Here is an 8,506-nt window from a genome sequence, read left to right as displayed (position 1 = left end):
GACATTTAGGAGAAAGAGTAATGAAAAAGAAGATACTTGTTGGTGGGAGTAATTGATGTTCTGAAGAAAGATAATAAAAATGGCAAGTGACTAATCAATTAAAAGCTTAGAGTAAAAGCCATTGGACATTCTTGGGGTCATATAAAGAGATCCCAGCATCCCTATAGCTTGAGATCAAGAAAAGTTGTGAGTCAGGTCCAGAGCTATCCATAAGTGTAAAAGGGCTTCAAGAAGCTTTATATGCTCGATCTGGACAGGTCTCCAGTGGTGAGGAAAGCACCCTGACTAGGGAAGAAGGGAACTCTGTGCATGAGATCAGGGTATTTGGGTTTATACACCTTAAAGTCTTTAATATCCATATCACCTTAAGTCTCTGAGGAAGCAGAAGTGGCCTACTCCTCCTTGGTAAGCTAGCGCTCTTCCTAGCTTTCAGATGATAGAGGAGTTTGTGGTGACAAGGCAGCATTAATCTTTCAAGATCTGTTTCCATCTCTTCTCCTGGCGATGGACCAGTAATTTGGTCTATCCTCCTTGAAATCCTATCTCAAATTTATGAGAGTATATGGATGTTAAGATAAATGAGAATCGGGCTAAGGACCATGTACTGAGCCAGGCAGCACTGTTATTGTAGATCTTATTTATCAAGTGAGGAGTAACCAACCTGATGCTTCTTGAAATCTTTTGTCATGAGCTTATTTTAAGCCTCAGTCCTTCAGCTGATATTTGATCAATTGGGCATTGCAATGCTTCAATCCAGAAATGATTGAGAAAATAATTTGTAAGCAATTTTGTGTGATTTCTTTGATAATTTGATTAAAGTTAGAAATTCTTTTCATCACAAATTTCAAATGCACACATGCACCTGAAATATGTGCCATTTTGAGGTTACAAATGAACGTCAAGTAAAAAAATATTGATTTAAGGCAACTTAGGTTTAAACATACTTAATATCTCAAATTAATATTTTATCTTTTTAAAGGTTATTCGTAGAAAATCAGAGATGCACTGGAATAGATATGTTGGGGCTCATGCTGATATTCACTTATTTGGAAGAAGTGTTTCAGCTGTGCATTTTGTTCCTGAGATATTAAAAAGGTGATAATGTCACTGTACTACTACCAGAAAAGATGATTTATTTAATTGGACAATAAGATAATGTGATTAGTATAATTTTCCAGAAAGGCAAGAGTGGTCCATTTAAGGTTCATTTCCCACACCATCCTTTTACATTTGAATGAGGGTTAATAAAGAAGAGAATAAAAATGAAATATGAGGATTTTTAGCAGTCTGTTAAAAAGAAAAGCATTTGTCATACTGAATTACCAGTTTCTTGATTTTACTATTTTAAGACCCCCAAAGCATTATAGTCACTAACCTGTGCCTTGACAATATACTCACTGCAGTAAATTTTTCATTGTAAAGACGTTTTATAAAGAACTTGACCCGTATCATTATATGATGTCTTTTCTTAATAATTTAACAAACACTGACTTCCTGGTGTGAAATGAGCCAATTAAAGTCATTTTAAAAATGCATAAGTATCTCTGGGTTGCTTTCAATTTTAAATAAGAGCAGTATATAATATCCTGCAGCTTAGTTTTTCTATTTGAAAATGTAGCTAATCTGACCACAGTTATTGTTCTCTATCACATATCCCAATTGAATTAACATTTCAGGTCTTCTATGATCTTGTTTTCTAAGTTGGTTTACTAAAGAGATAAGTCCTTCTGAACAATTCCATCTTCCAGTCAACTTGAAAAGCTCTGATCATATATACTCGTGGTTTTTATTCTTTGTTCCTTTCTATTATATTTATTAAGGGAAATATAAACACCATTAGAGCAAATATTCATTTTTAACTTAGTGGGCATACTGTGAAAGAAGATTCCAGCTTCAGTTGATCTCAGAGATTGACCTTGAACTTGGGAATAAAAGTATCCTAAAAAACTGGAAAAAAAATACATCTGAAAGGAAGAGTCAGTTGATAAGTGTGGCCTAGTACTCAAACTCTGCTCCTAGAAGGGACATTAGGATTTTTACTAGGGATGCTTGCTTTGGCAGTGCATATGCTAACGTTGGAATGATACAGAGAAGGTTAGCCTGGCCACTGTGCAAAGATGATATGCAAATTTGTGACAGGTTCCATATTAAGTTTTTTTTTTTTTTTTTTTTTTTTTATGAGTGCAATGAAAATAGGAAGGCCACCTACCTTTGAGACCCTGCCTAAATCCTGGGAACCTTAAATGCTTATGTGTTAAATCTCAAAAGCCCAGGTATCTAATTGTATCATTGCTTCTACTGAAAATATATGAGTAGAGAGAGAGAATGATGAATGGCAGCATACCTAATTCTATGCAGGTTCTTTTCTGGTTCTGCTTCCTTCCTAGAGCTAAATGGGGGCACGGTGGCTGGGGGGGGGGAGGGAGGGGAAAGGGGCTCAGTCACATGGTCTAGCTAAGGAGGTGAGTTTTACATAGCTTTTGGATTGAAGTGAAAACTTCAGAATCAAGGTGAGACCCTGTTGTCTTTCTTTATGTCAGCTTCTGCAATGCTTGAAAAAAGCAAGTACAGTATTTTCCTAAAACTGGAAGGCCCTGTGATTCATTTCCAAAGAAATTGGAAAGAGCAATTCAGCAGAACCCCTCAGCCTGGCAAATAGTCCCTGATGGGCAGGCAGTAGAAGCAAGCTTTGTCCTTATATGCATGCTTCCTGTTACTGTGTAAATCAGGTCACCTAGTAACATCTAACGCTGATTGACCTCTTGTTTAACTTCCAGTGAATCCGTGTCTGTGTCTTGAGAAGCAGCTAGGATTTATTTGTAAATATAGGAAATGTAGTTTTACTCTGTTGGCTATAGGAAGTTCTATGCTACTCCTTGATAGGAATTAAAACACTGATAGGAAAAGACAGAATTATTTCTCCTCCTTCACTATAGTGCACAGCAGAGTCACAGGAGTGCAAAGATTACAGGGAATCTTTGGCAGAAGCTAAGTGCAGGCAGCAGTGGAGCAGAAAAGTTGTTTGGCAGACGGACCTGGATGAGACAGTAGTGCCTAAGGAAGTAGCATTGCTGAGCATAAATAGACTTATGCAGATGAAGTGAATTGAGAAACAGTAATAGTACCTTGCAGAAGTATCTGTGTCTTTCAGGAACTGCAGCATCCAATGAAAGTAACATAGGTGTCCAGCAGTAGGGATGGTGGTAACCAGGGAGTGTGGTGGTATGTTACAGTCTGAAAAGCAGAGGCCATCTGAAGCAGAAATTAGCGTGGGGAGAATATATACCACCACCACCAATAGTAGAGATTTGATATTATACTTCATGAGAATATGATAAGGTGTCTGTGGCATAGGCTCCATAATGTATTGCTTCTGGCTGCTTCCCCGAAGTACAGTTCCTTTTCTCAGTTGAATCCTTCTTAAGTAAAAGGAGTACCATGACCCTGTTATTGTTACCGTTTTATTAAGGATTCTCTTTAGATTTTGTACATATACTGTGCTATGAAGACTTGTGTCCCCTCCAAATTCACGTGTTGAAATTTTAACCCCCAAAGATGTTGGTAGACATGGGGCTTTTTGGAGCTACTTAAGTCATGAGGGTGGAGTCCTCATTAATGAATTAGGGCCTTTATAAAAGAGAATCCAGTGGAATCAAGTGCCCTTCCACCATGGGAGGATGTGGCAAAATGATAGTATCTAAGAACCAGAAAGTAGGACCTCAATAGACACTGAATCTGCTGATGCCCTCATGTTGAACTCCTGGGATCCAGAACTATGAGAAATAATCTTCTGTTATTTGTAATCTACACAGTTTGTTAATTTTTTTTTAATAGTAGCCCAAATGGACTGAGGCAATATAAAAGAGCCCTCAGATGTTAAAAAAACAAAAACAACAAAACTACACAAAACAAAACACAGAACAACAAAATGAGTGAACTGGATTGGATGGTTCTCCTGAAGGGTGTGGCAACAAATCTCTCTGTGTCTGACTAAAAATTACCCATTTCCTGTTCTCTAAAGTAAGAAGTTATATTTTCTTCCTGATCGACCAGAGGACACTGTTTATAATTTATAAAAAACATGATGGGTTATGTGAATAAAACAAGCAAACTCAAGTGTTAACCTTTAATTTTAAGCTTTTGAGGATACTCCACTAGGTGCTATAACTATTAACATCTTTACTTAACATCTACATCATAGGAAGCACTGAGTGTACATTTTAAGGAAAACTACCAATGATCATGAAATATATTAGTATATTAGTATCCATACTTCATAATTGAGAAAACAAATATTCAAAAACATTGAATGCAGAAATATATATATGTATATGATAATTTGGTACTAACAAATACATCATATTTACAAATTTGAGACAATTATGAGAAATATACAGTGAATGCAGAAATATATATATTTCTCATAATTGTGTCAAATTTTCACTTTGCTTTGATAGCAGAAATTTGGCTTAGCTCAGTTTGTACATGGCTCTGTCTTTTCATTAACTCACCATTCATTTGGACTTAGCTAAGCCATGTTAGCTGTCATTGATGAGAAAAGAGCTTTATGTGAATTATTCATTAGGATGAGTGGGGAAGCATTTCACTCCTGAAACAGTGTTGTTGCTACCTAATACAGGATTTTATGGCAGCTGTCCACCTGCACAGGTATTTGTGCAATCTGGCTACCGCCAGTTTTATTAAAGAGCTTTCTCAAAAATAAAACTAGCTCACTTCTTTATATTTAAATTTTTTCTTTATAATTACTCTATTGAGAAAGTTGTCCTGTAATTGTATTACTTTGCAGGGCTTTTCTGTGAAATGATGTGGTGGCAACAGTTTGCTTTAATCTTCTGGTGTAAGACTGGTTATGACATTTGATGGTACGTGTGGGTGTGTTTTGTGCGAAGAGTAAGGTGTAATATGGTATACTCACAATATAGTTGGGGCATTGAGTTGGAAGGTATTGCAGATTGGCTTTCTCAGGAAGCTGACTCTGAAATGGCAAGGAACATTCAGGAATATGATTAGGGAGAGTTCTCTTGAGAATGAATACCACCTGTAGAGAGGAGGAGACAGAAGTAGGGTTGAGCAGAGGGTAACTCAGACGGCAATGCAGGACGGAGGCACAATTGAGCTTCAGCTGAGCTGAATGTTCAGCATTGTTCTGGGCTGGAGTCAAAGTGCCTGGCCTTTGTATCTGTGCATGGAGTGGGGGCAGGCTGCACCCAGGAAGGTGGTGGGCTTGGGGAGATGTCTTTATCTGAGAGCACGGATCTTCTCAGACACACAGATCTGAAGTTTAGGAGAATGGTATGATAAAGATTTGAGATTCATCAATATACAGATATAATTGCTCATATGGAATGAATACAATTAGCTAGGGAGAGTGTTAAGAGGGAGAAAAGGTCGTCCAAAAAAGCAAAGCTAGCATAATTTCATTTGTTGTTACTTACTTTCGAATCAGGGAGATATTTAAAGTCCTGTCTTTATTTTATTCACATGTTCTATTAACAGTTATAGGAGAAAAGGAAACACCATTTGTCAAAAATACCATATAATTCTCAAAGAGAGAGTGCTCAGTAAATATAAATATGAAACAGAGACATGAAGTAATGTAAGTAGTCCAGAAGGGAAGAACACATTGTTAGGAGTGATGATGTAGGGTAGTTATGGTATGCAGTGAAAGAACAGTATTGCATATGACTGGTTACTACACGAACAGATCTTCAGACTAGATTCTTGTGTTTGGGATCTTGATTCTGTTGATTGTCTGCAAACTGTTGGAATCATAAGTGAGTTCTCTGTGTTATATTTTTCTGAATGTTCAGTCTGCTTCATCTCCTGTTTTTATTCACTTGGAAAAAGGACTATGTCAGAACAAGATAGGACATTCTCTAAAGCACTTTGGGGTAAAACTGCAATAATTGTGCTAATATTTTTTCTATTTCCTCTTCAATTTCCTCGCTCTTAAGTTTTCTTGATGCTTGTTTTTGTTTTTTTGTATCTCCATAGGCATTTTGAAATTAAACCTTCTGAACTGGGTGTTATAATTACTTCTGATTAATACAGCATCTCATTAAGCCTTTAAGTCTTTTCATTTTCTTCTAAAATGATTCAGTTCCCAAACAAATACTGATAAGGTTAAGAGGTCTTTTTATTATGAAAGTTTGAAAATCAGTATTCTAATATACATATATATCTCAACTGTTATGTGCCAGAGGGTAATTTAAATGAAGACTGTTATTTTGATTTTATTCCCCACTCCTATCCTTGGGCAATGTATGTTTCGTGTTTTAAAAAAGAGCTTCTGTGGAAATCTCTCGATGTATTGCAGAAGCATTTGATAGAGTGACTTGTGGTCAGATTTATATTGGTCCTGTGCAGTGCACTTCACTTAAATCTTAGTAACTTTAAATCAGGTCAGTAATTTTCTTAATTTAGGGAGATGCTAATATTGAAACTAAAAATGGTTTTTGGCTGAATTAAACAAATTGTTATTACCTGCTAATAACATGCATCAAAGTTAAATGTTTAGTGGTAACCTGAGGGCCACATGATTTAGGCACAGGTGTCATCAAGGAGACAATATCTGAAAAGATAAATTAGAATAAGACTGTAATTCAAGATAAGAGCATCAGAATTAAACTACACTGTAATATCAGGAGATTTTAAAAAATTAATTATTATCAAAACACTTATTCTAAAACATGTGGATCCCTGGTAAGGTGGGAAAGAAAGAATAGAAATATTTATCTAAAAGTAAATGTTGTGAGCTGGGAAATACAATGGTCTCCCATAAGGGTAAAATAATTCATAAGCCTGAGGGTGAGAAAATCTGGCAAATTATCTTAGTCACATTGCTTACATATGAGGCCACAATTCCTCTATCAAGTAGGTCACAGAGGAGAGGAAGGCTAAAGCAAATATAAGAGCAGCTAGACAAATGATGTAGCATTTTTGCAAGGGATTCAGCCTGCAAGGGAAATTTGGAGAGACCCCTGTAAGTAGAAATACTGGGATCAGGGAAAGGTGAAACTGAATTAATGTTGGTGGCTTCACATTTTGAGCAGGGAAGAATTGGAGTTAAAGAAAGGCTTCTCAGCACTCACATTACTTAACATTTAGCTAAGGAGATGTTTGGCTCCAAAATTAGAGTAATCAAAAAAAATGTATATTACTCCATAGAATTGAACAGATTACATTTATATGCATTTACATATATATATACACATATATGTATGCAATAAAACATAATTAGCTAAACAACCCCCACCCTCACTACAAAATGGGATATAATGACACCATTGGCAAAAATCTGTGTGCCCCTCCAAATTCTGGATTTTATAATTCTATTTCTTGTTTTTTGCATATACTTTAACCCTAGATAAGAATAATTTAAAGTAATAAACGTTAGTGGCACCTGGGTGGCTCGGGTGGCTCAGTTGACTAAGCAGCCAACTTGGGCTCAGGTCATGATCTCACGGTCTGTGAGTTCGAGCCTCACATCGGGCTCTGTGCTGACAGCTCAGAGCCTGGAGCCTGCTTCAGATTCTGCGTTTACCTCTCTCTCTGCCCCTCCCCCCCCCCCCGCCCACTCGTGCTCTGTCTCTCTCTCAGAAATAAACATTAAAAAAATTTAAAGTAATACATGTTAGTTTTGCAATTTGAAGTTCATAAAAATGGTGTTACACTGTGTCTAGTCTCCTGATAGATATATTTTTCTTCATTCAATTTGTATGGCAGCTATTGCTCATTCATTATTACTACAATAATGTCCCATAAACTTGAAACACATTAACTGTTTTTTTTTTTTTAATTCTACTCTAATGAACATTGAGGGGTTTTTTTGTATTTATCTTACATTTTTTTAATGTTTATTTTTTGAGAGTGAGTGAGCGAAAGTGAGTGAGCACAAGCGAGCTAGGGACAGAGACAGGTACAGAATCCCAAGCAGGCTCCAGGCTCTGAGCTGTCAGCACAGAGCTCGACCCAGAGCTGGAACTCATGGACCGTGAGATCATGACTTGAGCTGAAGTCAGACATTTAACCAACTGAGCCACCCAGGTGCCTCAAATTTTTCAATTTTTTAGAGAAAGTTTAGACACTTTATTTTTTATTATTTTTTTTAATTTTTTTTTCAACGTTTATTTATTTTTGGGACAGAGAGAGACAGAGCATGAACGGGGGAGGGGCAGAGAGAGAGGGAGACACAGAATCGGAAACAGGCTCCAGTCTTTGAGCCATCAGCCCAGAGCCCGACGCGGGGCTCGAACTCACGGACCGCGAGATCGTGACCTGGCTGAAGTCGGACGCTTAACCGACTGCGCCACCCAGGCGCCCCAAGACACTTTAATCTTTATGTTAAATCTCCTGATTTTAAGGCACTTTTAACAAATTTTTCAAAGTTTATTTTTGAGAGAAAGAGACAGAGACAGAGTGTGAGTGGGGGAGGAGCAGAGAGAGACACAGACACAGAATCCCAAGCAGGCTCCAGGCTCTGAGC

The 8,506-nt window shown here is 37.2% G+C and overlaps 1 non-coding gene across 1 annotated transcript; it reads left to right on the top strand.

The window, feature by feature from the left end:
- Positions 1–2,047: 2,047 nt before the first annotated feature.
- LOC123593884 lies at positions 2,048–2,152 on the top strand. Its single transcript, XR_006710574.1, has one exon. It is a non-coding gene; the product is annotated as a U6 spliceosomal RNA (small nuclear RNA).
- The last annotated feature ends 6,354 nt before the right edge of the window (positions 2,153–8,506 follow it).

The sequence above is a fragment of the Leopardus geoffroyi genome, chromosome D4, assembly GCF_018350155.1.
Source record: "Leopardus geoffroyi isolate Oge1 chromosome D4, O.geoffroyi_Oge1_pat1.0, whole genome shotgun sequence".
NCBI lineage: Eukaryota > Metazoa > Chordata > Mammalia > Carnivora > Felidae > Leopardus > Leopardus geoffroyi.
The sequence above is the reverse complement of the archived record's forward strand: the minus strand, read 5'-3'. Positions and strand labels throughout refer to the sequence as shown.